We start from the raw sequence: 7264 nt of genomic DNA on the forward strand, positions 1-7264 counted from the left end.
CGCCCATGCCCGAGGGAGGACTCGAACCTCCGAGGGGGGTAGGGGAGTGGAGGGGGAGCCGCAGGAACCGTGACAATACGCATGATGAGACCGGGCCGCTATCCCGCGCAGCCGATTTCATTTGATTTTCATTAACAAACTACTTTTCTACAAGAATTCCTGGTTAGGCGATCCTCTAAAAACAAATATAGCCAGTTTATCTGCATTTCTAACTTTTCTCTCATTGTGTTTGCAATACAGTCCCCAAATCAACTGATCATTCAGTTTATGTTAAGATATTTCTGTCACTTGTTTCATTGATTCATAACGAGCCTTGCATTCGTGCTGCTAGCATGCTGCTGCTGATATTTTGAGTAAACTCATATTGCTGTCATTTTGCTACAAACAGAAACGAACGACACGTGTATTTCATGGCTACCCTGTCCAGGATATCGTAACGCAAACGTTTTAACTATTTTATTCATAAAATATTATGTTACTGATTGTCATAACGACGTTCCTTGTAAATTAGGCATTGAGGAAGTATAACACTTCCCAGTTATCGGATTTTGAGTGATATTTTACACAGAAACACCCATAACTTTATCATCAGTTACATAGTACTGTTGTTGTTCACCGGCCGGTGTGGCCGAGCGGTTCTAGGCGCTACGGTCTGGACCCGCGTGACCGCTACGGTCGCAGGTTCGAATCCTGCCTCGGGAATGGATGTGTGTGATGTCTTTAGGTTAGTTAGGTTTAAGTAGTTCTGAGTTCTAGGGGACTTATGACCTCAGCAGTTGAGTCCCATAGTGCTCAGAGCCACTTGAAGCATTTTTTGTTGTTGTTCACTTGATGACAATACAAAGAAAATAATGACAAAGATGTGATATTACAGTTCACTGATTACTAACAGGTAATTCACTTCCTTCTACTGTATACGTTGTGTGTGGCATACTACATTAATATCTTACTACACAGGAGGGGAACATAGTTATTTTGCTTTGCTTATGAAAATAAAAAAGCGATGCATATAACTTCTAAATATCAAAGAAAACCTAATCACTTAGGATTGTGGAAGATACTCTTCAGTTTTGACGTCTAAGATGTCGGCTGAGCCGATGGAAACATTTTTTGACCAATAGAAACTGATAGTAATGACTTATGACTGTGAGCCATGGACATGAAATGAATTCATTGTTTGAAAACTAATAGTAACCCAAAGAGAACTGAAAAGATCAATGTTGGGCTACGCAAAGGAAGACAGAAAGAAAGCTGCTGATATCAGACGGACAGCAAAGGTCAATGAGGTAACGGAAAGAGTGAATGCCTTGAAATGGCAATGGGCTGATCGTGTCATTCGAAGAGAATATGGTAGGTGGTCGAAACAGATAATAGACTGGAGCCCAATTTACCAAAGAAGCTACTAAGGGGAAGACCAACAGACAGATGGGACAGAAGCTTAAGACAGCCAGCCGTGTTGGATTGGAAACGGGGAGGTCAAGATCGGCATAAATGGAAGAACCTGTGGGTACTCTATGTTGCACACCGACTCAGAGATGCTATATCACAAAGTAATCGAATTTGCTACTGTTAATGATGATGATGATGGTGATCAAGACAATGATGATAACGATGACACACAGAAAAATATGCACAAAGAAGTTATTAGTGCCAAAAAATTATCTCACACCTATTTTGTCCTAGGAAAGATAATTTATGGAATTCTTTTTATCTAAACACGTTTGCATGGAAATTCCTTAATGGCAATTATTTTCCCGTTTAGAAATGACAAGACTCACTAGAATTATCTGTAGTCTCTATAGCATTTGTAGTAGACGCATGCTTAACAATCACTTAAATTTTTAATTTGTGTCAAGAAATAAAGAAAAATTATTAACATTTGCTGAATAAAAGTGTGTTTTGCTGTAACTGCTATCCTGCAATATGAACAAAGCGTCATTTAACCATCATTATTGACAGCATGGAAAACGTGAAACAGTGAACTAACACGGGATTGCAGCTTTCGTTAATTTTGAGCCAAGTGAACCGATTAACGAGAGCGCTAATATTTATCGCTCAATTGATGACGTTAGAGTAAATAGACCTGTTGGCCTCGGGTCTGACATATGACTGAATTCTCTTGTGTACACTGCTGCCGGCAAACAGAGCATTCCCTGCCGACAGCGACGCTAAAACAGAATAAAAACCTAATATTTGCCTTGTTAAAACCGTTGTTTAGCGTGGATACACCGTGTCATTATTATATTCACATGTGAAATGAGCAGAAACTACCGCCGCGGGGCAGGTGTGGTGTTAAGGGAAGGCAATGGTGGACGCAGAATTCTTGTACATGTGTTCCAAAATAATGACGATTAAATTTAAACACCACTCGCCAGTCTGTAGCTGTCCTGAAATCTGTTATTCTGAAGTTTTATACAGCGGGAGGAGGGAAGTTACATCCCTGATTAATTTTTCGTTTTCGGAGATAGGAAGAAAGTTTAAAGGTCACCCATGATGTTTGTTCGTCTCACCTTAGTTATGGTGCCCACTGGTAGCTACAAAACTTCTGTCCAGATACCGAGGGCAGAAAGAGATTCGCATCCCCACAGACGAAATCTCAGCTGCGTGATTTTAAGCTATTTCATCTTTTCACTACAGCGCCGTCTTGTTTTCGTTGTGTTGGTATTTAGCAACGATCTGTAAATTGCAGGTAAAATCTTCTCGGTGGTTATGCTGCTTCATGTTCTTCAATTTATTCTTAGACAAGCTACTAGTCTACCCCCCTGCTGGGATTTTTTTCAGACTCTTCTGATGCCCCCTTTTAGGAACAAAGGCAAAGATATGTTAGGTTCATTTATTAAATGAGAGCTTCCCGCAGTTATTCTGAAGGTGTGAGGCTCATTAGTGAATATTTTGCTTTTAATATTGGTGGGCCATGTCTTTAGATAGGAACAGGCACGGGGGAGGAGCGCTGGGGGGGGGGGGGGGGCGGATGAGGGGGATGGAGGGTTGGGGTTGGGTTTACGATGTTTACCAAAACATTATCATCGTGCAGCAGAGGCGATTTTCTGGAATTTGTTTGTAGCCTTCGTTCACTATAGTTGAGTGCTTATTTCCTTGAAGGCGGGAAGCCGTCGTCTGTATTGACATTACTTTCTTTCTTTGATGTCTCTAGCGCTGTTTGTTTTCTTGCCTAGCACACGTGCGTTTTTGAAATCTGTATCTTCGCCTCAGTTGTCCCGATGTTAAGCTAACGCAGGTTTTCACACTTTGTTTTAAAAGTGTGGAGTGTACTCTTTAATATTCTTTTCACTGTCCTTCCAGTTTATGTACACCTTGCCACAACCATATGTCGCTTGATAGACCCCTGCTGTGGTGAGGTGCGTCTGTTTTGCATTGGAAACGCTGTTGTTCTTACTGGAAAATGTGGTCTTTATACCATTTCTCCGAGGAATTATGCTTAGGAGGTCATTAATTGGGAGTGAAACGTAACCTTACTTTGTAAGAATGCAGTCCATAAAATTATCCGCTAAGCAACGATTCAGTCTGTAAATAACTCTATTTGCCCATTCAGAATTACGACGCTGAAGTATTAATAAACACATATGGTGGTTGATAAGTGAACCTAGTAGGTTTGTTTATAAATAAATAAATCTTCTGCTACCAGTCACGATTTTCTTTATTTTACTATTCGCACGACGCGTTTCGAGAAATAATTCCCATATTCAAGTGCACTTCAAAATGGGAATTATTTCTCGAAACTCTTCGTGCGAATAGTAAAATAAAGAAAATCGTGACTGGTAGCAGAAGATTTATTTATTTATAAACAAACCTATTGTATCTACAGTCGCAGGCTTTCAAAAACCATTTATAATGGATCAAATCAGATGAACCTAGTAGAGTACATACAGTAAAATATTGGGAAAATAGTATCAGAGGCATATAATTCGCTACGCAATTACTGTATGGATAGGTGTGCCTTTTAAAATTAAAATTAGTGTACTTACAGTCGTATTTATTAGTAGCGGATGTGACATCAGTCTGTCGCCATAATTTAGCTAACCTGTGATACCCTTAAATTACGACAACTGCATACCTAAATTCTGTTGGAATTTTGCCCAGCCTCTATAGGCGTCGACCTCAATAAGTTAAAATCTATGCCTTCTCCTTCTTTAATATTATTAAATATCACGTAAATATTAAAGAAGGAAGTAATACTTACAGTATGTACTACGAGAAAATGGGAAAACATTGACGAATTAAATCCGTGACTTCCTTTGGTCCAGTTCAGTAGCTAAAAGTTGTAGAATCATGCAAAGAAAGACACCGGTCAGTAGCGCGGAAGTACTCTCTCCTTGCGGTGTTAGTATACCTATCGAGTACCCACGGGAAAGACTATAGATTCGTTGCACTGATCACATTTTCTGGAAACTATCCTGAGCAACTAGTACGATAGCCCACAATAACAGAAATATTTTAGACCTGAAAGCTCCAAATAGGCCTAATCATTATATCAAAAATGGTTCAAATGGCTCTGAGCACTGTGGGACTTAACGTCTGATGTAATCATTCCCCTAGAACTTAGAACTACTTAAGCCTAACGAACCTAAGGACATCACACACATCCATGCCCGAGGCAGGATTCGAACCTGCGACCGAAGCGGTTGAGCGGTTCCAGACTGTAGCGCCTAGAACCGCTCGTCCAATCCGGCCGGCAATCATTATATCTAGGCGTAACGTTGTAAGCTGCTTGATGATGATATTTGGTTTGCGGAGCGCTCAACTGCTCAGTTACCAGCCCCCGTACAAATTCCCAACCTTCGCTCAGTCCAGTCACGCCGCTTTCATGAAGTAAGCTGCTTGAGATTGAGCGACCACGTAAGTTCGGTTGTAGGGAAGGTGAATGGTCGACATCGGTTTGCTTGGAGAATTTTAATAAAGTGTAATTAATCTGCAAAGGAGACTGCTTACAGCACACCTGTGCTACTCATTGTAGAGTACTGGTTGGGATTTTGGGATCTCCACCAAGTCCGATTACTGAAAGACAGTAACGCAGTTCGTAGCCGTGGAGCTAGCTTTGTTACCGGTATGTTCGATCAGCAAGCGAGTGTTACGGAAATGCTACGTGGGGATCCGTAGAGGGGTGAGTTACAGTTTGCAGAACACTACAGATAAAGTTTAGTGAACAGGCATTTGCTTCAGATTGCAGAACGATCATAACGACACCAACATACTTTCGCGAAATGACCCCAAGAAGAAGGTGAATCAGGGCTCGTGCGACAGCATATGGACTATCGTTTTTCCCTTGCTCCATTTGTGAGAGGAACAGGGAAGGGAATGATTAAAAAGGTAAAAGGTATCCTCCCCCATGCAACGTACGGTGGCTTGTGGAATGTGTATGCGAATGTAGATATAGATTTAGGTAAGTAGCTGAAGTTTCAGAAATTGGATGGCATTAACCAGGACTACTTGCATTCAGGATTTCGAATTGCAAGATAAGTGTTCTTTATGGTGGGTGTGAGTTCGAGCGGGGGTAAGGAGAGGAATGGGAAGGATTGGGGAAAGGTTGGCAGGGGCGTGGCAACTCGTATAAGTTTCGCAGTGCATGCGGAAACAGTTCTGATTTCACGACATACTGTTCAGGGTACACCTGTTACTGATGGCATTCATCCAATGTTCTGCCATTCTCCAAACTGATAATGAATTCATACGTGTGTGTGTGTGTGTGTGTGTGTGTGTGTGTGTGCGTGCTCGTGTGTGTGTGTGTGTGTGTGTGTGTGTGTATGCACATGTGGGTGTGGGGGGGGGGGGGGCAGCTAGGGGAGGTGGTAGGGGGAGTGGGGGGTTGGTAGCCCGTCCACCACTATGAACACCTATCCCCCCCCCTCCAAACCCGTGAAATAATTTCTACTGAATTGATGTTCTGGTGAATATGTACAAAGGGGCACGCTAAATCACGTTTGTCTTTTTCAAAATTTTATTAGGAGTAATTATTTCGTCAGGTACAGTTTGTGGTAATTAGGTATATTATGTCGTAATAAAGAAAGGCTTATAATGGTGGAAATAGTGTTTTATTGCGTTGTGGACTACAGCTGATTACTGGGGACACAACAATATTGGTTTCTTCCGGGAGTAATGAGAGCAGCAGCGTGACGTTGCAATAACGGAAAACTATAGTCATTGGCAACTCCGGGCACTTCCAAATTTATTAGACGGCGCTAGCAGCGGTGCATAATACGAGCACAGATAACGGTATTCTCATAAATCGACATAAATTATTGAAATAGTGCAGAGATACGATGCATTATTTAACTGCCCTTAAAAATTCATACAGCTCTGCATTTCAATTCGTTAATGGCAGAGCGCTTTATTAAATCATTTCAGTCACAGATTTCTGCTACTCATTTTTCCTGCCAATTGTTCAATACCTGTGATGCGTAACATTTATATTTTGTGCGTAGACTGTTTTAAATGACACACCACTCTGTTAGAGTGTTCAGAACACAGTGGTAGGTCCACTCTTCAAATATTCCAGTTTTCTCGGAATCATCAGCTTTTTCTATTCAAAGCTACAATCAGTTGAATGTAAAATTATTAAGCAAATGGGAGATATCTGTCCTAAGATATCTGTCACTCTATACACGTTACACGGACTGAGACCCATCGACATTTTACGTCATCAGCAGTGGAAAGGTGTAACGCCCGGATACTGAGCAACCGGTACAATGCACGTTGCAAATACCACCAAACTACTAGATATACACCGCCGTTACGTAAGTGAGAGAAATTTAGATAACTATTTGTTCTAAACTGAAGATGGAACTAATATTCAAGACCACCTTTTGTGAACAATCATCAAAAATTTCTGTGACTGGTGATTGTGTATTTCGATCCATTAAGAGATTACAACTAAAATAAAGACACAGCCTTCAGCAACATCGGCAACGGTCTTACCACAGTGGATACACCGGTTCCCGTCAGATCACCGAAGTTAAGCGCTGTCGGGCGTGGCCGGCGCTTGGATGGGTGACCATCCGGGCTGCCATATACTGTTGCCATTTTCCGGGGTGCACTCAATCTCGTGATGTCAACTGAGGAGCTACTCAATCGAATAGTAGCGGTTCCGGTCAAAGGAAACCATAATGACGATAGGGAGAGTGGTGTGCTGACCACACGCCCCTCCTACCCGCATCCTCATCTAAGGATGACACGGCAGTCGGATGGTACCGATGGGCCACTTGTAGCCTGAAGACGGAATGCTTCATCAATATCGTTACGTGAAAAC

General features: G+C 41.8%; 1 pseudogene; it reads left to right on the forward strand.

The window, feature by feature from the left end:
* Positions 1–6919: 6919 nt before the first annotated feature.
* LOC124617006 lies at positions 6920–7037 on the forward strand (annotated as a pseudogene).
* The last annotated feature ends 227 nt before the right edge of the window (positions 7038–7264 follow it).

The sequence above is a fragment of the Schistocerca americana genome, chromosome 5 (assembly GCF_021461395.2).
Source record: "Schistocerca americana isolate TAMUIC-IGC-003095 chromosome 5, iqSchAmer2.1, whole genome shotgun sequence".
Lineage (NCBI taxonomy): Eukaryota > Metazoa > Arthropoda > Insecta > Orthoptera > Acrididae > Schistocerca > Schistocerca americana.